The 22,817-nt window shown below is 39.4% G+C and overlaps 1 protein-coding gene across 1 annotated transcript in view; it reads right to left on the bottom strand.

The window, feature by feature from the left end:
- The window catches only part of LOC115013078 (transmembrane protein 132D), a 211,007-nt gene that overhangs the window by 21,369 nt on the left and 166,821 nt on the right, over positions 1 to 22,817 (bottom strand).

The following is a 22,817-nucleotide window of genomic DNA, read 5'->3' as shown; positions in this document are numbered from 1 at the left end:
AATGAGTCCCCTTGTCACACCCAAGCCCAATAACTTTATCAGTTAACACATGTTATCACTGTTAATGCATGTGCCAAGTTTTGTTTGTTTTCAGGCATCCCTAGACCCTAAAACACAACTTCCTGTTTCATGGCGAATGATGCGTCGCCATGGCAACGCCATTACACGAATACGCGAAAGCTCCACAGTCTGCCAAGGTGAAGGTCTTAACATTGAGCTGACTATTAGGGTGATCTGGTTAACCTGCTAAGAGCAGTACGCCAAAGTTTAGCATCTGTAACTTCCCGCTGCCTGTAGGTGGCGCTGTGTCGATGATTCAAAATTGGCCTTTAGATGTCTTCAGGTCTGGACCGTCATCAAACGTGTTGAATTGACCATGTAGAGTTTACTTACAACACTTTCTTTGTTCATGGCAAAGCATTCAAATTTGCCGCGCTGCCACAAAACAAAAACGTACAACTTTTCCCATGAGGTACCTCTTAAGGCTTTTCTAACAAAATTTATAGATGGATCTGCTTAAGCTACGAGTAGTAAGTTGTAAAAGTACACAACCTGTAACTTCCTGTTACCAGTAGGTAGCGCTATGACTATGAGGCCAAATTTGCAAAATTGCTGCAATGCCACGGCAACGGCGTTCTGTGAAAAGTCACGATTTTGATAACTTTTCATCGTTAAGGTCTTAAGATGGTACTGACTAAATTTGAGAGGAGTTCTAACCTCAAATGTTAGAAAGACAGCGTAAAATTCAAAATGGCTGATATAACTCCAATATATTTGTACGTTGTAGGTGGCGCGGTTGAGCCATTCTGGCACGCCCATGCGCAAGACCCATATATCACGTAAATATTCACCATGTTTGAATTTTGTGCCAAGTTTAATCATGTTTTGGAGCATGTGTAGACCTTCAAAAATGTGATTTAATGTGGAAAAGAATAAGGAAAAGAATAAGGATAAGAAGAATAAGAAGAATAAGAAGAATAAGAAGAATAAGAAGAATAAGAATAAGAATAAGAATAAGAATAATCCCTACAATTTCCATAGGGTCCTTTGACCTATAAAGATCTTAATGGTAACTGGAGCTGTATTCAATTATCCAATCAACTGCGTGTGGTTTTAAGTAACAACACTTTCATAATTACAAAATACTAGTCTTGCTTGATCTACATAATTAAAACTAAGTTAATTTTACTTGCACATATATTTTATGTGAATAGTTCACACGCTAGTCTTGCTTGACCTAAATAATAATCTCATGCAATTAAATTAATTATTTTTAAGCAGATAAAGCAGGATATTTTTTATCAGTGTATGTTGCTTTTACCATCCACCTTGTACATTTGTGTCCAGTCAGAAAATTGGTCTTGTGTTAAGAAAATCTGTTCCTTTTTGTCTTTTCTTGCAGCTTTTTGTCATGCTTTAATGTCTTTTTCATTTTCATTTTCTTATCCTCTCCTCTGTTGTGTTTCTTGTAGCTTCTTGTTCCTGTATACTTTGTGTGTGTGTGTGTGTGTGTGTGTGTGTGTGTGTGTGTGTGTGTGTGTGTGTGTGTCCACATGGCACAGAGCTGTGTAGCAAAGTGCCAAAATAGACTCACGAGAGCTGCCAAAGACATGATGTGGAGATGGCAACACACAGAGAAAGAATTAACGCATGAATACAAGGGGACACACACAGACAAAACAAACATACCCACAGCTGGCATTGTGAGTGCCAAAGGAGAGGAGAGTGGAAAATAAAAGAGCTTGTTAACTTATGCTGTCCGTTTTTTTTTTTATTCATACACGTTAATTTATTTTCTTACTGAACAACCTGTGTTTTATGTTTATGGGTGCATCATCTGTTTTATTCATAAATCAGTCCAGAGTTAGAGTAAGATTAATAAATGTCCATTTACCCTCTCTGATTCTAGAAACAGTGCAATTCTATAATAAAGGTTTAAGTTTGCTGTCCTTATCATTTAGAGTCTGACATTTATTTTCCTGGAAAAAAACTTTTTATGTTTTCTTATGATAACAACTAAATTATTTTACTATGACAACATAAAAAAACTGTGAGTGGTTATGATTGACTTCTGCCCGTGTCAGGCCCGATGCCTGCCTGATTAAATAAATGATCATACATGGTTAAAGGAATAGTTCAACATTTTGGGAAATACGTTTTTTTTCTTTTTTCATGAGAGTTAGGGAACCACTTTCATCTCTAAATATGAAGCTAGACCTAGCTGACAATCAGCTTAGCTTAGGATAAAAACTGGAAGCAGGAGGAAACAGCTATCCTGGCTCATTTCATATGTGGTGTAAGTGATCGAAATCAGATACAGGTCAGTTTTTTGCAATGCGACCTCATTCTGAACAGTCATATTGAAATAAACTCATTTTTTATGTCACTCTACATTAACATTCGTCACGTTTCTGCACTGGCAATATTTAAGCCACGCCCCCATTACACACACCTCAGTACAGAAGTAGTTCCATTGCTCCACCTCATCCTCATCCTCATCCTCATCATCTGCTCATAAATTTGCTGACTTTCACTGCACATCAATTTATAAATTTAAATGTCAACGCTAACTTCAGTAGCCTCCATGTTGACTTCCACATGACAGTGTGCTGCGTGGGACATCTTTGTTATTTTTATTTTGTGCATGTGGGTCAGTTCAGGACAGTGATCACACACGATCTGAGCAATACATTCACATTGAGCACTAAAGCCTGCAGTGTGAACGTATCCTCAGATGACTTTTTAATGGCTCCCAAAGAAAAACAGAGCAGAATAAAAGAGAAACTTTAACATTAGACATTATGTCGTCCCCAGTGGAATCTGAAACAACCTTTAAACACGAGAGACCAGTCACACTCAGTTTGGAGAGAGGAGGACACAAAGGTTTTAATTTCAAAATGCTTTACATCATTACAGTTAAAACAAGCCTCATAAACATGATTTTACCCTTAAAGTTTCAAAATGAGGAAAGTGCCATGAATAATACGAATAAAGAAAATGCAGAAACTGTGAAGGACTATTTCAAAATAACTGTTATTACCATTATGCCTCCTGCAGTTATTATTATATGTATAATAATTGGAAAGACAAAATAAATCAGAAATATGAATCAGTTTTGGATATTCCCTGTCAGACATGCACACAAAGACACTCACACACACACAAAGATGCAAAACCAGACACAGACACACACACACACAACAGAACAAGGGTATTGGTGTTTTTGCAAGTAAACAGCTGAGTTGGAGGTTTGAGGACACTGAAGAATGGATTTAATCTCTCTGTTTCTGAGAAAGACAGAGAGAGAGCGAGAGTAGGACAAACAGGAGCGGGAACAAGTGGAAAGCAAAGCCAGAAAAAATTGAAGAGAGGGGTAAAATAAGAGCAAAGGAAAAGCAGCTGAGAAAAAGTAGCAAAGGGAAAGTAAAAGTGTGGATCTCAGCAGTTAGGACTTGTTGAAAACACACAGTCCAGAAAAACTCTCTTCACCTTCACCATATACCGCAAACAACACCACAACAATTGTAAAATCCTCCAAAGGCAATTTCTGAAAACTTTCCTAACTTCTCAACTGCGATTTGAACAAAAACAGACAATAAAGCCTGGCTGTTTAATTAAAGTGTGTTTTGATAGAAAGTAAAGGCAGAAGCCTTTTTTTTACTTTAAAAGGAAAGATGGACACGCACAAACAAGTGCACAGAGATGCCAAGTGAAGAGAACTATGCTTGATGGCATTTTATATTCAGCTTGCACAGTTTTATCAAATGTAAAATGAGGGGGAGGCTGTTGTTTATTGCAGCTTTTAGAAAGCGCCAAAAGGTACAACCCTTGTACACAAACACCCTATAAGCTACAAACATGTGCTGCTGTTGCAGAACATGCTCAGATTCCTTTATTAGTGTAGCAGTTTGACAGTCCACATTTTTGCTTTTTTTTCCTACTACAAGCTCATAATTTGACTTATAATGACCCGCCTACAGTTAAAATAGGACATTATGCATGCAGGGACCTCTGACCCACAGACATCAGGCTTGTTTCGGAGAAAATGACATGTTTTATTCTTGGCTTTTGTGTAAAGGTTAATTGATGGTCATGTCTTGATATGCTGTGCATGAACATGCAGCGCTTGCAACCATCCTGCTTCTAACTCTGCGCTTGTCAAACCACCTGCTGCTGTTTTGGCGCCATCTCTCAAAGGAACCTCCATTTGTTCTTTGAATGTCAGAGCTTAAAAGCAACGGTACAGTTGGTTGAGAGGCACCTGCGGCTTGTGATACATTATACTAATTTGTTTCCACCACTGTTACCACTGGGCGTCTGTCGATACTTTAAAGGATATTCCAGATCCCTCTGGTAATAATAATCAAGCACATTGTTGGACTTTTGGGAATGTGTTGACTCTCTACCAGCAGTATGCACACGTATCCAAAGAGGTCTGACGATAGCAACGTCTTATGTTCTTCTGATAAAAGTAAGCTATTCTAAATATTGCATATATAGTGCAAGTAAAAAGCGCTACTGCTCATGCACCATGGCCGCGCGGAGTTCCAGAGCGAAGAGTTTCTGAGTCTGGTCTATTTCCTCTTTTTAGAGGAAACATGACACAGGCTTAGTGATTGTGAAACATACAATATCTTGTGGGATATTTTAGTAGATCATGAAAGAAAGCTCCAGGTCCTTGTTTACATGTAAAAACTTGCCTTCCAAAGTTAGAAATAGTATAATAGTTTCACTATTCTAACGCTAACTCTTTCTCTCCGTACTGACCAAGTCCACTCTGTGCTGGAGGTTTCAGGTTACTGTGCATGGTCGCTGTGCAAAGAATGTTTTTCCTGTCAATATGCATCGGCATTTGCGTATTAGACTGTGATTAGCTGTTTCAAATTTGTGACGTAGCGACTCCAGCTTGCCTGGCGTACATTTGAATCTCAGATTTTAGGGAAGTATGCAGACTTCTCCTTCCTTCAGTAGAGGAATGTGAAAACACCTCTGTAGTGACAAACTTTGCACAGATACAAGTCAGAATAGTCAAGGTCATACATCTTAGGAGACATAAGCATAAGAAAAGCACATTTTTGAGTGAAGGGGATCTTTAAACAATAACTGTGTGCGCCAGACGTCAATTCTCCAGATTGTGTTGAGCGCTCACACAAAGAATGAAAAACAAACCAGCAGAGAAAAAAACAACTTTTACTGGTTTATTGTGGTGCATAAACTAATACTCAGACTATGGAATGAGCTTTTAGCTTAATATCTTCCACTTGCCTCCCTTTCCCTTCCTCAAAAACCTACTCAGGAGTCCCAAAAGTCAACCACCCACTCACCCCCATTTACCGGTGATCTCCCCAAGCTGACTCATTTATTTAAATCCATATTCATCTCCCTTCAAGCTAAGTGATTTGTCTGAATTTACAGTTACTTCTCTCTCTGTCTTCCGTCTATCTCTTACAGTCTCGGATTTTCCCTATTAGTCTCTCAGATTTTCTCCCTGCAAAGAAATCCATCAATCTCTCTCACGCTCAGATTTCATCTAGCAATCTTTTTTCTCTGTGTGTTTCACACTCTCCCTCCTTCCCTCTGTGCCCATTTCACTTGTTCTCTGCCTTGGGCGATCCAATCCATCTGACTTTAAGAATCATATCATCCAATCAGGACCCACTTGGTAGACAGGGGCGGGCCCTGAGGGACACACTAATCAACTCTCTGATGGGATTAGACCTCCTACCTGTCCGTCATTTAAGAAAACCCACACTAGGCCAATCGGATCGGCACATAGTTTCATATGGCTGTCATTTAGGTGCAAGGTTTTCTTTCCTGCACACACACACGCACACGCACACGCACACGCACACGCACATGCACACGCACACGCACACACACACACACACTTGCTCACACACACACACTTCACACACACACATGAGTGCACCCATTAGCAGCCCGTAGCCCCATATATTATTCTGATTTGGCTCAGATAATAGACAGCTGATGGAGAGAGCAGTTGGAAGTTGCACACACACACACACACACACACACACACACACACACACACACACACACACACACACACACACACACACGAGTTAGCAGCATATCACTGAGACTGTCATTTTGAATTTGGAAAAGGAGGGAGTAAAATGTTCTCTAATGGCCATTTGCACTCTGCTTTTCTCCACAATAAAACTGTCTAATCAAGAGAGGGAGCTGGAGAGAGAGTAAGAAAAAGGGATAAAGAAAGAGAAATTAATAGAAAAATATGGAAATAAATACAGTAATAGAATGAAAAGAATGGGAAAAGTTATAAAAAGTTAACGACAGAAAACAGCCAGAAGGTGACACGGCAAAAACATTAAAGATACAGTAAGAGAGAGAAAGATAAAGGGATATACAATAAGACAAGACAAAGACAGAGAGAAGAAAGTATGAAAGAGATATGAGCTGATGTAAGATTAGTGACGGTTTTCACCTTTATTTGGTGTGTGTGTGTGTATGTGTATGTGGGGGGGGGGGGGGGGGGGCACAAATGAATGCAGCACAAATGCCATATCACGCACTGTTAACAAAAGTGAAACATAATTTGTGTATCAGCCCGGTTATTTGGATCCACGCCAAAATCTAATGGGTTCTTCCTCGGCCCGTGTTACACCCTTCCACCAAGTTTAATTAGAATCGGGCCAGTAGTTTTTCTGTAATCTTGCTGACAGGCAAACAGACAAAGCAAGTCAAAAACATAACCTCCCACGTGTAGGTTACAAATTATGGCCATATGTATTCATGAAAACTGAGGCTGCCATTTCTCTTAGGAGGACAAGTCTCATAATGTCACAAGACTGCTATGAATGGCATTATAAACGGGTCATTTTTACAGCATAGTGATTTAAAAGTTACTTTAGCCAACATTGAGTAGCTGTGAACCACAACTCTTTAGCAGTGTCATGGCTGTTGTTGGTCATGGTTGTTTGGGGCACTATAGTAATTGTTTAACACAATTATTTTACCATTGGCTGAGACTACAGAACAATGTCTTGCTTGTTATATCTAATACTTATATTTCTTCACAAGCATACTACACAAGCTAACAGCAACAGATTTAACTGACATTTGAAAGTTTGTTTGTAAGTCTTTGGACTATTGGATGGAAACAGAGATGGGACGGAAAGAGAGCGACCGAGAGAGCAAAGACAGAATGACACATAAAAGAAAATGAAGGAAAGTTTGAGATAATGTTGCAATTACAGTTAAACCACTAGAATAAAATAAATAAAACACTTAAAATATCCTATGTGTTCTGGTATTTAAATGACAGATACAGTTTCAGAGACAAGTACATATATATTCTCCAAATGCCAGCACAGCACCAGCCCCAGCAGAATATCATCAAGAGGAGAGATGTAGCGATGAAATCTGGCTGCAAACATGAACTACAGAGCGTAAATATATTATAAAGTACTACAAATAAAGTAATTTGCAGCCTCCGCCAGGTACGATTTCAAAGCCAGGTCAGATGATGCACATTCACCCAATTCACATCGTACCTCCCTTACCATAAACTCTCTTCCGTCTCTCTCCAAGAAGACATGAAAAAGTAGTTTATAAAATCTTTCTCCCTCTTAGACTCTCCTGTCTTTGTCGGGTAGGTCTACAGGGCTTTAGGAAAAGGCAGGAGGGTTTTCTTTGTCTGTCTGTGTGTGTGTGTGTGTGTGTGTGTGTGTGTGTGTGTGTGTGTGTGTGTATGTGTGTGTGTGTGTGTGTGTTGGACAGTGGTGCAAATTAGAATGCTTATTTGCATAGGGATATAAGTCAACACTGGCCCCAATATGTCTGTTTGTACGGACCTATTGTGGCCTAGGTGGGTGTGTGTGTTTACGTGTGTGCATGTGTGTGAAAGGGGTGCTTTCTTAAGTGTCCGTATTTACTGTGAGAGTTAGTCTTTCTTTGCTTATTTCTGACACGCTATTAAAATCATATTTAAATGAAAGATACAAGAGTGACTGTAGTACAATTCATGTATTATTTATTATAATAATAATATTTATTATTATACTGTAAAAGATACCTCCATGTTTGTTTCAATGTCTGATAAAATACATAATTTAATTTAGTGATAAAACTGTCAAAAGGTTGTTAGAAGAAAAATGACAATATATATCTTCGGTTATACTCATATAACAAGTAATCAGGTCATTCCCTCATTCTTTGTACAGTTCGGCATGAATACGTTTTCCATGCAATACAAAGTTATCTAAAACGTTGGTATTGCATCTGAAACCTATCTTGCTGCTGGCTGCGGTGGCTCCAGTTTGGAAGAAGACACACGGTCACATACAGTGTACACGAAAACTGAATGAAACAGCTGCATTTACTGTCTACGTGTAGGTAAAATGTTGAGATTGAACGCAGTTGGCCACCAAACAGCCATTTATACAAAGATAAAACCAGCCTTGAATCGCTCCACTTTACTTTTACAAGCAAACCGTGAATGCACAGTTGCTTGAAATGTAACTTGATTACATTTTGTGCTGTATTTAGTTCACCCGGGACAGACTTAGTGGACTGAGTCTGCCGAGCTTGTTATGAAGCTAATCATACTGATGATTACCTTCTTGTACTCTGCCCTTTTTTTTGCCCTCGGAATTTTACACTACATTGTTTCATCACATTTAGTGAGCAAGGCTTGAGTGGATGTAAACATTAGCGTAATGGTGGATAGGCCAGAAGCTTGACCTCTGTTAAAGCGGTTCAATAGCCTGGCCTTTGTATTGTTAATAGCTCTGCAGTGGAGGCCGACCTCTGGCTGCTAACAAGAGACCAGTGCAGTGAGAAATGCAGCAACACTGCAGTTGATTTAGACAGTCCCTCCCTCTCTCTCTCTCATTCTGTTTCTTTCCTCTTTAGTGTTTTCACTTCTCAACTTTCAAATAGGCTGAGTGTGAAAGGAGACGTGGTAAACATGACAAAGAAGGGCAGAGAAATAAATGACTGAAGACGGAGGCACATTAGGAACTAGAAACAGCATCAAACTGTTCAGGCATCTGATCAGGATGCCTCCTGGATGCCATGGAGCTATTCTGGGCACGTCCAACGGGGAGGAGATCCCGGGGCAGACCCACAACACACTGGAGAGATTATACATCCCAACCAGCAAGAGGTGGCTAAGGAGGAGCTGGAAGACATGGCTGGGGAAAGAAGACATCTGGGTTGCTCTGCTTTTCCTGTAACCTCAAAGTGAACTGGATAAGTGGGGATGTTTTACTGAACAGAGAGGAGGAGGGAGCACAAGTCTCTTTTCTGGAGTCTAAATAAATACGTTGATGTTTTATTGATGAACGTGATTTGTGTTTCATGATGTGTGGCCTCATCTAATTTTCTTATTTTTCATAAACATATAAACAATCTGTCATTTTCACTCATAGCTTTATTTCCCAAAGCCATATTTATTTTTTGCTCTTTCACTGTTTTTCATCATCTCTCTCTTTCTCTCCTTCGCTCTCTCGCTCCATCTCTCCCCTTTAGCATCTCTTCATACAGCACATCCTTTCTTTCGACTTTCACCTCCTCCTCAGGTTATTCTCTCTCTCTCTCTCTCTCTCTCTCTCTCTCTCTCTCTCTCTCTCTCTCTCATCAGGTTACCTTATATCTTGTAAATGTCCTTTTGTTGTGTGTGTTTGTGTTCGGATAAAAGCAGATAAAGTGTGAGCACACACACACACACACACACACACACACACACACACACACACACACACACACACACACACACACACACACACACACACAGTGTATTTAAGATGTATAAGATATGAATTCATCTGTAAAAGTTACCAAATAAACTGGGGTTAAAAAGATCACAGATTTTTAAAACTGCACTAGACGATAGACTTCTAAATTAATTAAAAGTATTTTTTCTCTCCTTTCGTATTTATTCAGCTGGAAAATACAGTGATGCTCCAGGAAATGGGAAGTGTCACTTACGCTTCCCATAGCTCTAAAAGCAGCTAAACCCTTGGGCTTTTACCCAGTTTTACCCAAAGTGATTAAATATATCATTACATGTGGAAATATTTAACTTTCGGTTTTTTAGATATGCTTCTAAAAAGGCTTGGTGTTCCACTGCATCTGGCTTAGCCACCAATCTGTTAACATTAGGGTACAGAAGATTCAGCTCTTTCACAGGTCTGGCACTGACAACAGACACAGTGTGACAGGACCACATGTTCATGTGCACTCTGCCGGCTCCGGTTAGGTTTGAGCAGAACATATGAACGTTTCTTTTAACTTCTCAGGCTGTAGAGATTTCTCTATGAAGTATTTATCTTTTGATTGATCAATTGGTTTTAGGTTGTGCTTTAACAGGGGGAGAGAGTTAAAAACTGTAACATTGTTAATGTCCATTAGGAAATCTGACGTCCAGTACAAACTGAAGGTGATCCTCCGACATGGATTTAAATGTGTAAATATTCAAATCTACGTAACATAGACAGGCACACACAAAACTACTGATACACTCAAAAAATCAACATTGCTACTCAGATCTTGGAGAGACAACGCCGGGCTAACTTCTCTTTACCACATACCTGTCAACCCTCCCGTTTTTACCGGGATTATCCCGTAATTTTACTTTTACCCCGTTTTTATCCCGTTTAAATATTTTCCCGTAATTATCCCGTATTTTTAACCTTTCAAAAAAAATTATAGGCCTAATTAAAAAAAGTGTAAAGTGGCCTCCAGTAGAGCAGGTGTGTTTTATGTTTAACTTTAGCTGAAAAACGTTATCCGCCAGTAAACACACAGAAGAAGAAAACAGGAACAATAACACAGAAGAAGAAGACGAGAACAGTGAGTCACAGTGAACGGGAGATAGATGGAGACGCAGTTGTACCTGCCAAACAAGTTAACACTTTATGTAAGTACAAATGAGAGGAGACCTTCCATTATTTAATAAAAGCAGAATCGGGCAAACTCGTGCTTTTTGTAAAGTGTGCCATTCAGACGTTAGCATCGCACACGGCGGAATAAGCGATGTTCGCCAGCAAGAACAATCGTCCAAGTACAAGCACGCCAAGAGGCACAAAAACATACACTGTCAATGACTTCATGTGTGACAAGAACTGTGTCGGAGGCAGACCAAGTGACCAAAGCTGAGGGAACGATGTCGATGCTTTGCGCTAAAAAATAATGTAGCCTTCAGCTTCTGCGATGATTTCAGTCGCAGTGTAGCAGACATGTTCCCCGACTCTACATCACATGGAAGTCCTCGTCGGGGAAACAAAAGTCACACAACTCATTCATCATCAAATACATTGATGATAATAATAAGTAAATAAAAAATAAAAAAATAAATAAAATACATAAATCTTATAAACATGCCTGTACAAGTAATTCATACTTTAAATAAACATGTATTTCCTGAATGTATATACCCGTCCCTTATGTGTTTACATTTACATTGGTGGCTGAGAGATGTTAAGATATGGGCGGAGTCCGGCAAAGAAATTCCCTTATTTTGGAATTCCAATGTTGACAGGTATGCATTACTAATAACACTTCATCATTACAAAAACAGGTCAAACACAGGGCAAAACACACACACACACACACACACACACACACACACACACACACACACACACACCCACACACACACACACACGCACACACACACACTTATCTGAAGGACAGCTAGCAGCAGTCCTGTCTGTGTTGTCTGAACTGTCCAGGTGTGCCAGTGATGGGGCGCTAATGCACTGCCAGGAAGCAACATGGCTCCCTGAGGGAACGCAAAATGGAGGCATGGCAACAGCTGCCAAAATGCCAGGGTGAGGGAGAGAAGAAAGAGAGATGGATGGAGGCCAGTGGGGAGCATGAGCGCCCCTGCTGGCCAGAGTGAAACACAGTGGAACATTTTTATCATTTTAAATGGGAAATTATTTTCGAGTGCTTATGGATGCATTATTCTGTAGTGGGTCAAGTTTGAAAAATGTGGTCAATCGGAAGGATAAACATGTATGTAGTTTTATACCTCAGTATCCTCATGTGACTGAGTGCTTTTACCTTAGGAGGAGTAGAACAAATTGCCTATTTCTTCACTTTAAATAATCCAAAACCAACTAGAAAATAGGCCCAATGGAAAAAAGGGACACAGTGTCCAGGGGAGAGAGTGAGTCTACAAGCTATCTGTACATCCCCAAGCGTACATGCAGAATTTACACTGGCTTTTAAGCTGCCTGGCATTTTTGCATATTGCTATTCAACTTTTCTTCTTGACCTTTTGACCTTCATCAAGTGGCAGCCCCGAATTGTGTGTGTTTGTGTTGAGGAACATAATTTGGAGGTGCAACAAATGGCACAACCCTACTTAAGTTATCAATACGATGTTTGTGTGTTTATGGGATTGCTGCTGTGTATGTTAGCATGGTAATTAGCAGCTAATTAGTTATTGATTGAGGCCAGTATATTTTATGGAGGTGAGAGGGCGAGTGTGACACGGGGCACAGCATGACAGCTCAGCCATAATTCACCCTCTGCTGTATGCACACACAAAAACACATACACACACACAACACACACACACACCCACACACATACACACACACACGCACAGTTATTTGAATACTAGTGTAGTAACAGTAGTATTCAAATAACTTCTCTTGTCAAACCACTCCCACAGCGAGCATCACTTAGACATCACATTAGTCCTTTCACCTGGCCCTTTTTTTAGCTACAAAATGCAAAGAATATTTGGACTCTTTTGATAAAACGTCACAGGAATCTGCTAATTCCCTTTGACTCTCTTTGCTTCTTGAGATCTTTTGGAACAGCCCTACTAATGATTCCAACATCTGGACTTGCCTGAGGATCTTAGGAAGGCAAACAAAGTGGAGATGCATTTATTTTGTTGGTGTTGTTAGTCAGATGAAAGTCATCACCCCACTGCGAACTCTTCTAGGACAGGGCTAAGCTCCCTTTCTTCCAACTAAAGCTGTGTCATCAGGAAACTTGATCCAATATCTGTTTGAGTGCCAACTATCAGAGTTGTTAGTATATAAACTGGGGACATGACACAGCTTTGAGAAGCGGCAACACATTTCAGGTTCCTCCGGGGAGTGTTTTGGGAATGAAATTGACATAATGAATACCACAGTGAGAAAGGAAGAACTGTTTTTGGTAGGTTTCAAAATGCCTTTGCATACACTTTAGAAAACTCCTGCAGAACATTTTGTGTAAAATTGTTTTTTTCCATCAAATTTCTCATACTGCACAATAGTCCATTGGATGATACGCTTTGTTTTGGGCATATAAGCACTTCATTATTCTGGAAATATATCAAGAATAACAAAAACACTGGCAGCACTGGCACATATGTAGTGGACTATTTAAGGTTACTGAGCTGGCAGGACACACAATGCAGGTAATTAGTAACATTTGTGTAACGAAACACATTAATGTGAATGTGACTCGGCAGTTGGATCAACAATCTTTTTCTTTTCAGGTTAAACTATTATGCAGATAATATGTACAATATCTGATTTAACAAAAAAATAAATAATATAAAATCAGTTCTGATGCAAGATGGATGCAAGCTGCACTCTTACTATAAGTAGTGACAATAAAGCATTTAAGATTCTATGAAACCTCGAGTGAAGCATTTTTTTCATTGCACTTCCTGGAAGTCACTTTTGTCACTGAGCAATCCGTTGAACATTTTATGCAGTTGCACTGGGAAACATTCAGAGCTTTGTGCTGATTCAACAACAAAATCTCTTTCTGCGCCAAAAGAACTAGATCACTGGAGGTTTAAAAAATAGTTTTAGACCCCCTCAAGGTCGCAGCACACAGATATATGTCTTTGGGTGTTGCTAATGGTCGGGTCTGATGCTGTGCACTTTAAATTGCTAGCTATTTCCTAAGCCTGTTACTGCTAAATGGAAAATGTGTGAGTTTAGATGTGAGTGTGTGTGTGTGTGTGTGTGTGTGTGTGTGTGTGTGTGTGTGTGTGTGTGTGTGTGTGTGTGTGTGTGACCTCTGCCTTTAATCCACTTTACCTTTCATTTATTTTCTAGGCTCTCAGATGACCCAAGGCACCTGGACAGAATCCTTCTCCTCTTCTACATTGCCCTTTTTTCGTCACTTCATCTTTTCCTAATCACACAGCATTAATTTCCTCCTCATCTATCCATTCCTTAAAGTGTATGTGTGTATGTCCATCATCCAGAGGGAGGTCAGAGGCCAGGGTCCAGATTCAAATGAAGAGCAGCACCCAAAAAGCTGGTCGTGATTTTGTATCTTGTTCCAGACCAGCATTTCTAGCACTTGACAGGAATAATTCTGGTGACAACTTACATTTTCGAGTCATTATTATTTATATTGCATTGTTTCAATTCCACAATTATTTCTTGTAGCAATCAGAGGTTGTTTGGTTCGACTGCTGTGAATCACAGGTTAATTAATTGAGACAAACTTGATTCACTTGATTATTTCATTTTTAACAAGCAATTAAATGTACCACTAAGTTGACATTTGTATCCAAATTAACTCACAATGTCGTGATTGCGTATTAAAATAAATAAACCAAGGTGGCTGTAATTATCCTTTATTCATATCAATTTATAAGATTAAAAGATGGTTAAGAGATAGCCTTCGTAGAAAAAAATATATATATTGTTTACCTAAAGACAATGCTTACTTATTGGGTATAAGTGTGTATTTCCAAAATAAATGTATATACACTAAGCAAGGAGTTTAAACACTCAAGATGTAATAATTATTTTTAATTCATGTTATCTGTTTTATTCAAGAGCCGGGTTGCAGTAAGAATACATTTATTTGGCAAGAGCAAAAAATGTACTGGAAATGATCCTTGTGATTTGATCATGTACACAGCTAAAACTCCCACAAGAGTGCACAGAGGAAGAGATAATAGACAGAATTAGAAATTCACTGCAGGAGGACAGAACATTATACATACCATGCAACAAGCATTCTGTATTTAAAATGTTATAATTCCCTCTGACACATTGACACACAAAAGGCTGAAGCTATAGAAAGGGATAGAGAAACACTACTAATGTATTAGAGCAACACGCAAAGATATAATTGCTCTGAGTTAGATTCAATTAATGTTGATCAGTTGCATTTGCTCCTGAGGCTGGAATTAGCTTTAAGACTCATCTTGATGTTCTGAATAGTGTGACTGTGTCATTGCGTAAGCAACACTTGGCAGTAACAGGATATAAACTCATAAGTTGCAGTCATAGTAGTATTGTTAAACCCAGAGGGAGGAGAGGGATTTGGTGTCACAAAAACCTGCTTATCAATTCTTTTTAAATTCTCTGACAAAATGTGATACGTTGCATGTGCCGACTAGACACTAATGATTGCTTTAAGTGCATATAGTTCAGAGAAGCCAGTAAAAGGAGAAAATAGGAGCCTTATCAGCACTGATGATCACCTGATACACTTTCTTAAATGGTTTTCTTTTTCCTAACCTTGCATGTCATGTTAAGATTAACTTGCTATCTTAGCTTGTACAAGTCATTTTTCTTCCCTAATGTAACCACACAGTGTGACAGTATTATCAGCCCTTTATATTTTGCACTCTAACATACCCAAAACACACATTTGTGTCACTTGTGAAGACGTTCTATTGACTCACATTTATCACCAGAAGGCTTTCTCTAGCCTCACTCAGAATTGTTTCATGCCTGACACTAACCCTTAACCTTGCCTTAAACTTAAGCATCATACTAACCAAAAAACATTAAATAAAGTTCTAACCTTGTGGGGACAGAGGTGCGGTCGAGAACTGTGAAGTGGGAGAAACTATATCAGGCTCGTTTTCTTAATAGACGATGTTGGGTGACCCAGAGTTGGAGCGTTTCTACAGCTTGTATGGGTATGAACACATGAATATTGTAGTATTCAGAGCTGTCCACCATGTCAAACATATGAGAGAACACATAAATATTGAGTTTCCGTCTCTAGCTTCCTATGGTGACTCAGTGTTCTTTTGCTGGTGATACTTTGCTTCTTCCTGGCACTTTTTATAGTGTTATTTTTTTTAATTATTCTTGTGCTTATTAATTTCTACACTATCTTAAGTCCAACGCAAACAATGTAATGATTTATAATGAATTTCCATGAACATTTTGTGTTTTTCTCTACTCCTGTCTTCAACATGTATTGGAAATGTATCCCGCTTACTGCGTAGCTTTGCAGCTACAAACGATTGTAAAGGGCAGAAGATGGAGAGTCTACACGGTGTGACCTATGTAAGTGGTCCCCATAGTGTAATAAATACAAACACAAATGAGGAAGAAAAAAAAATTCTGAAAACTTTCAGTCACAAACTCATTGATTATTTGACTGATTCGGCTTCTCTGCCCCCTGGTGTAAATCAGAATTCAGGCTTCTCTCTCTCCTCTCACCCTTCTCCCTCCCTCACTTCATGTCTTCCCCCTCTTTTATATTCAAGTGCAGTGACAGCATGTAGGCGCTCCTTTAAAAAATTGTCCTTCTCTGTCTCTTAAATGTGATGTGCTCCAACACCTCCATTGACGAGAATAGCTTAATGACCTTCAGAAAGCTGCATCCAATTGATTGATGTCCTCTTACCTCAAACTATGATGAAGCACTTCCTTTAACCACAGTCCCACACATTCACAGATAATGTAACACTTCATTCCTTCCCAAACTTTAACCCAACTAAAGCCACAACAAAACGAACACTAACCCACGGTGCGGAAGGAGGAGATAGTTTCATGTAAATGGGTAAATGGTTAAGTTTGAGAACTACAATAGTTAGCGTGTTCATCAATTTGTGATTGAATCACTGAAGCGTCCCTAAGCCACTGAGCATGAGCTGCTAATTATATTGTAATTTGATCTAAATAGGGGTGTTAACTAAGACAAAGAATGTAAATGAAATGTGAAATGCTCATCACTTATCTTTCAAATGTGAAAGATACGTTTTTGAAATCCTAATCAAATATCTTCTAATGTCCTAACAAAGATATATTGTAAGTACAAACGACTTTTCAAGGGCAGAGAGATGTGTGTGTGTGTGTGTGTGTGTGTGTGTGTGTGTGTGTGTGTGTGTATGTGTGCATGTGCATGCATGTGGGGTCACGTAGGCGCGTGTCAAACTGTGCGATTGGTTCATTAAATGGCGCACAGATCAATTCTTAATCTGCTTTGAATCTGTCCTAACACGTGCAGAAACACACACCCTATATTATCCTCATGCATCCAGGCACACACACACACACACACACACACACACACACACACACACACCAACATCACTTCAGAGCGTTTTTGTCTTCCTCTTTGTCAAATTCAATTACTGACGACATCACTAAAGGAATCTCCACACTAACCAATTACCGCTCAAATCCCCTGGATGTGTCAGTGAGTTGTTCTCTGTGTGTGTCTGTGTGAACAATGATATTAAACAAGTATAATAGAAAGTGTGTGTAGGTCCAGTGTGGAGGAGAATCAGAACAAAAGCATGCATTCATGATATCTTGCTAAAGGTCAAAGGGGTGCCTTGCCATAGTTCCGACAGCCCATTATTCTAAAACAATACCTTCCTGCACCTTCCCAAATGTTTTTTTTCCTACTGTGGGGAAGTCATCCCTTCGCCACAAGAGGAAAAAATGACTTTCGGGCAATGGGACATTTTCCAGGCTATTAAGGTTTCTTTATTGGGCCGTTGGAACAATGATCAGTCCCCTCTAAAGCTGCATGACCCAGGCGAAAAGTCGGCATCCTCAAGTTGATAATCAATGTAGAAGTCATGGAAAAATAAAGTTCTTGTTCGTGTATTGCAGTGTGAATGTAGTTTAAACTAGTATTATAATTACAATAAGAAAAAATTAGAGATCGGATGCTAGTCAATTATTTCATTTTAACCCTGTGTGGCTGCTTAGCTTACCAACTTGGTCACATTTTAAAACAGTATGCTTTCACTATTAACGTGCAGACCCACCCAAAGGACCGAGCTCTTAATGTTACTTGGCTTAGCTAACTGGCTAACCCTGGCTTAGCGAACGGTCAATTATTTCTGGTCAGTGATGTAGGTGTTAAGTCGTTGGGATATTATCTCTTGATAAGTTTGTTTGCTTTTTTCAGTCATCACCAACCCTCCTCTCAAAATCCCTTTCCATCTATATTTATTTTTCCTTTTGTCTCTCTTAAATTCCTTTTACTTCCTTTCCCTCCTCCTCTTATCCTTTGCTTTGCACTCATTCATCTCAAGTCTTGTGTCCTTTTGACTCTCCCACTTCCCCGTTTTCACATTTTATCTCCTCTTCTCCTGCCATTGATCCGTGCGTCATCTTCTCACAACTCTCCATCCCATCTCTCCTCCTCTCACCTTCTTACTTTGTGAGAGAAAGGCTTGCGTGAGGTCAGAATAATGGTACTAATTTGTGTGTATGTGTGTGCTTGTCCCCTATCCGTCCGCTACTAGATTTGACACCGCTAACCTACACATACTGCTGTGTCAACAATAGCAGCACATACACGCATCACAAATGACAGCATCTTGGAGGACCTTAACAAGATAGTTTACACTGAAAGAGAATGAGAGAAGAGGGAGGTAGGGCTGAAGAAGAGGGGAAAGTTATTATCTATTTAGCACATCACTGCTGCTTATGTTGTTGTCGGGGATAAACGGGCTCAACTGAACAACACGAGCTGCATCAATGATATCTTCAGCAGTGAACTACATGGCTGCAGTTCAATATTAAGTACATCATGAACCACAATATTATTTAATTTAAGTTGGAGGACATGGTGATGTTTGATGTCTCTATTGTGTGAAATTCTGAATTTTTAAAACATACATTTTTTACTTTACTTTTATATCTCTTTCTTTTGTTCTGTTTTTTTTAATCTGTGCTGAAAAGCACCTTTGATCAACCGCGTTGTGTGTAAAGTGTGATAAATACATTTAAGTTAATTGTATTTTGTTTATTTTTTTTATTTTTATTTACTAAACAAAATACCATCCATCCATGGATGGATGGATGGTATTTTGTTTAGTAAATTAGACTCTGATGGCGCAGCTCTGTATTGTACCTCTTAATATATTTTTTGCATCCTACACATTTTCTTTTACACTTGTCAGGGGGTACTTGGCTGAAAAATTATTTAATTATTACATGATTAAAAACAAATTGAGAAACACTGTTGTAGAGGGCATGGACAAACAACGTATTGGAGGACTTAGTGGTCAATGTCACAGGACAGAGTGTAGGGTCAGAAAATGATCACATGACAAAGTTATATTCAGCATGAACTGCACTAATGAAAAAGCCACTGTAAGATGTGAATAATAGTAGCCAGGCAATAAATCATGCGCTGCGCTAAATGGACAGCGTAGTGTTAGGTTGTACCATCAGTGTGGCACCTGTAGCAGTTTAGGTCTGCCACTCCTGACAAAAGAGACACATTTTGTATGAAGCCTGTGAGGAAGTGCTGCCTCAGAGACTCAGCTCAGGGCACAAAAGTCCTCTGTGTGTGCTGTGGAGGCTCTCTGGATTGCACTTTACAGCTGTCACAGTGACTCACTGACAGCTACAGCTACCTGGAGCTGTACTCCATGGGTGCCATTGTCAAACAGCTGTCTGTGTTAAAGCTTTCCCTGAGTGTGTGTGTGTGTGTGTGTGTGTGTGTGTGTGTGTGTGTGTGTGTGTGTGTGTGTGTGTGTTTGTTTGTGTGTGTGTGTGTGTGTGTGTGTGTGTGTGTGTGTGTGTGTGTGTGTGTAAGGAAATACGAGAGAGGGAATATCAGATCAGATGTCAACAAACAACAACAGTTTGCAAACACTCAATCATCAAATACACACTGTCCTTTCCACACAGGCAAACACAATCAGCACAAAGGATGGCTTCAGGTTGCTAAACAGTTTATAGTGTCTCCTCTGTGTTGAGTTACACCAATGCGTTTTGTAGTGCCTAAAATTGATATGAATTGGTTGAATTTGCTTCTCCCATTTGACACTTTCTGGACAGAAATTAAAATATCAGAAGCAGAGATTTGGAAATGTGTCTTCCTTTGATGGATGCTGTTGTTCAAAGCTCCTTTTTTAGTGTGTGAGAAAGGCATGGTACTGTCTGTTATTGTCTGCTTTTTAAGTACCCGTATAATATATAAAACGGTGCTGTGACTGCATACAAAAAGGATATAAAGGCAAGGGTTGGATCAAAGTCGTAAGAAATGAAGATGCATTTGTTGAACATGAATGAATGCACTTCTTACAAAGAAATTTTAATTCACTGCGAAATGTACATGGAGTGAGTCTGAAATAAAGCGATAGAAACAACTGGAGATCCTACTAAGTATCAAAATCAGTCATGACTCTGAGCTGTAACACATACAGAGTCAAAAATACTCCAGCGTTCAAAATCAGGTAAAATTTTGGAGGCGAAAAACTTTACTTTGCGGTTTCTCTAAATACAGCTTTAGGCCCCGATCAAAGACACCGCTTTTTAGCAGCCGGGGCGGCTTTTTGTAGATGTTTTCAGTGGGAGTGAAGTGTTTTGCTTGATGAGCATCTCCCGTTTTTCTGCTCCGTGCACATTGTGTTTCTTGCAGGAGCGCCCTGAACGTCTCAAGTTTAAAAAACACTTAACGTCATCAGTGTTTCTTGCCTTTTGTCCAATCGGATGAATTGAGAGGGGGGGTTCCGGGTATCCTGGATCAGTGCCGTACCTGGAGTTAATATCACTTTAACAACTGTAGCTACCATCATCTGAACAGAAAACAGGCTAGAGGTGAACTAGTGTGACACTTGAGATTGAGATATTTGCCTAGAAGAATAAAAGAATATGCAACAAACTGCAGAAAACAATCTGCATGACCCGGACGTCTTCAGCGTGGTGCGCTTTGCGTCTTCAACCTACAAAACGAGTATGACCGGGGCCACCCCCCGTACTTTCACACACACACACACACACACACACACACACACACACACACACACACACACACACACACACACACACACGCACACACACACACACAGCGTTAGCATTTCATCTATCTGAATGAGTTCCTTCCCTTTTCACTGTGTTGTTATTGATCGTACTTAAACAGCACCACTGCTGTTGGCTTGTACCAGGAAATTGGCTTCATATTGAAACTGTCACAACAAGGGTACGTTTCACTTTAAGCCCTGAGGGCACAGGGGAGACGTTGCACAAGAGGAATCAATCTTCAGTCCCTGGCATCGGCTTGTTTCTGTAAAGGTTTTTTTTTTAATTTCTGTTTTATAAATCAGTACAGTTGTCCTGTTAGTTGTGTTGGCAGAGTGGTTTAGCACTTAAGATTTTCCTTGCACCACGTTCAAACTCCGTCCTTTAGAGGGACACAGGGACCTGGCCTGTTTCATGGCGGCTGCTGCTGGCCTTGACCTATGACCCCCTTGTGGAAGGGATTAAGCGAACAGTAAGGAATGATTACAGAGTCAAAAGAAAAGCAAGAGAGTGATGACATGCATCAAAGTTTTGAAATTGGGGTTTCGTGTGCACAGCACCTTCAACCTTGGTTCCATTTAAGAAAATCAGATCAATTTGTTACAAGGAAACGTTTAATTTCTCTTATAATTTGAAGAGGAACTGAATGAACTGCTTCCAGTGTTAATTGTAAATTGTGATTTCCACGACATAGTTATAACTGACCAGTTTGATATTCACAGGAGCACAGAATTGTATGTGGTTATTGAAAAATAAATTGTTTCCAGTTGCACAAAATGTAATTAAAGTTACCAGTAGATTGAGCATGCATAGCCACACTTTGATGCTCCTGAAATTAGGAATGATTGACTTCCACTTTCAGAAAGCTGAATTGTAACACTCTGGAGCAATATGTCTATGAGTGGGTATGCATTGTGTTTGTTCTCCTGCATACTAATGAGGATGTGTATGTATGATGTTGTATACAGATGGCTTGACGTGAAAACGCAGCAATGCAAAGACAGGGAAGAAGAAGAAGACTGGTAGCAAGTAAATATGGATGTACATTTTTCAAAGAATTGAAGGAAATGCCTTTAAAACTAGTGTTAGTATATAGACAATGTATTTTAGTGAGTGATACTTAGTGTAAACACACACCACAGCATTTTCCATAATGTCTGGAAACTGAAAGGACAACAACCAAACTATTTGTTCCCCTTAAACATGGGACTGGTAGCTGTAGTTGAGCCACACAGTGATCTATGGAGATCCTGTAGAGGCCACTTCTGTTTAACTCTTTAACATGTTTTCATGCTATTTTAATGATTCTGCTTTACTTTACCAAATGAACCAAATGCAAATAACCTTTGTTCCCTCTTTCTTTCAGCTAAAAAATAATAAACAAATATGTTGCTTTTTGTGGCAAAATTAGTGCAAAGTTCCACATATCGGCAATTCTGATCCTTTCGTCTGACATTCAGGAAACAGAAAGTGAGATTTTGAGAAATTGTGATTTCCTGCCTCTTCTTTAAACGTTGTTTGTATTCCTCAAACTCTTCAGAAATGTTTTCTTAATCCATATTTCCACCATGACTTAAGACATTCTGTAAATTGCATGAGCCCATTTTTCACTTTGGCACATGTTCAATCACAAAGCAATATATCAACTGCTTTACTTAAACGTATTCCCCCCAAAAGCACTACAGGCAGCAATGCAGACCGATAGAAATCAACTCACATTGAACTGTGTAATGTACCTAGTCAAACAAATATCTGTACAAATATAAATAATGTGCCGTCGGATATTATATTGTGTTATTTGTGCATGCATGGAGGTTTCATATCGTACAACCGAGTAAA

This window comes from Cottoperca gobio, chromosome 9, assembly GCF_900634415.1.
Source record: "Cottoperca gobio chromosome 9, fCotGob3.1, whole genome shotgun sequence".
Lineage (NCBI taxonomy): Eukaryota > Metazoa > Chordata > Actinopteri > Perciformes > Bovichtidae > Cottoperca > Cottoperca gobio.
This window is presented reverse-complemented; position numbering and strand designations above follow the sequence as displayed.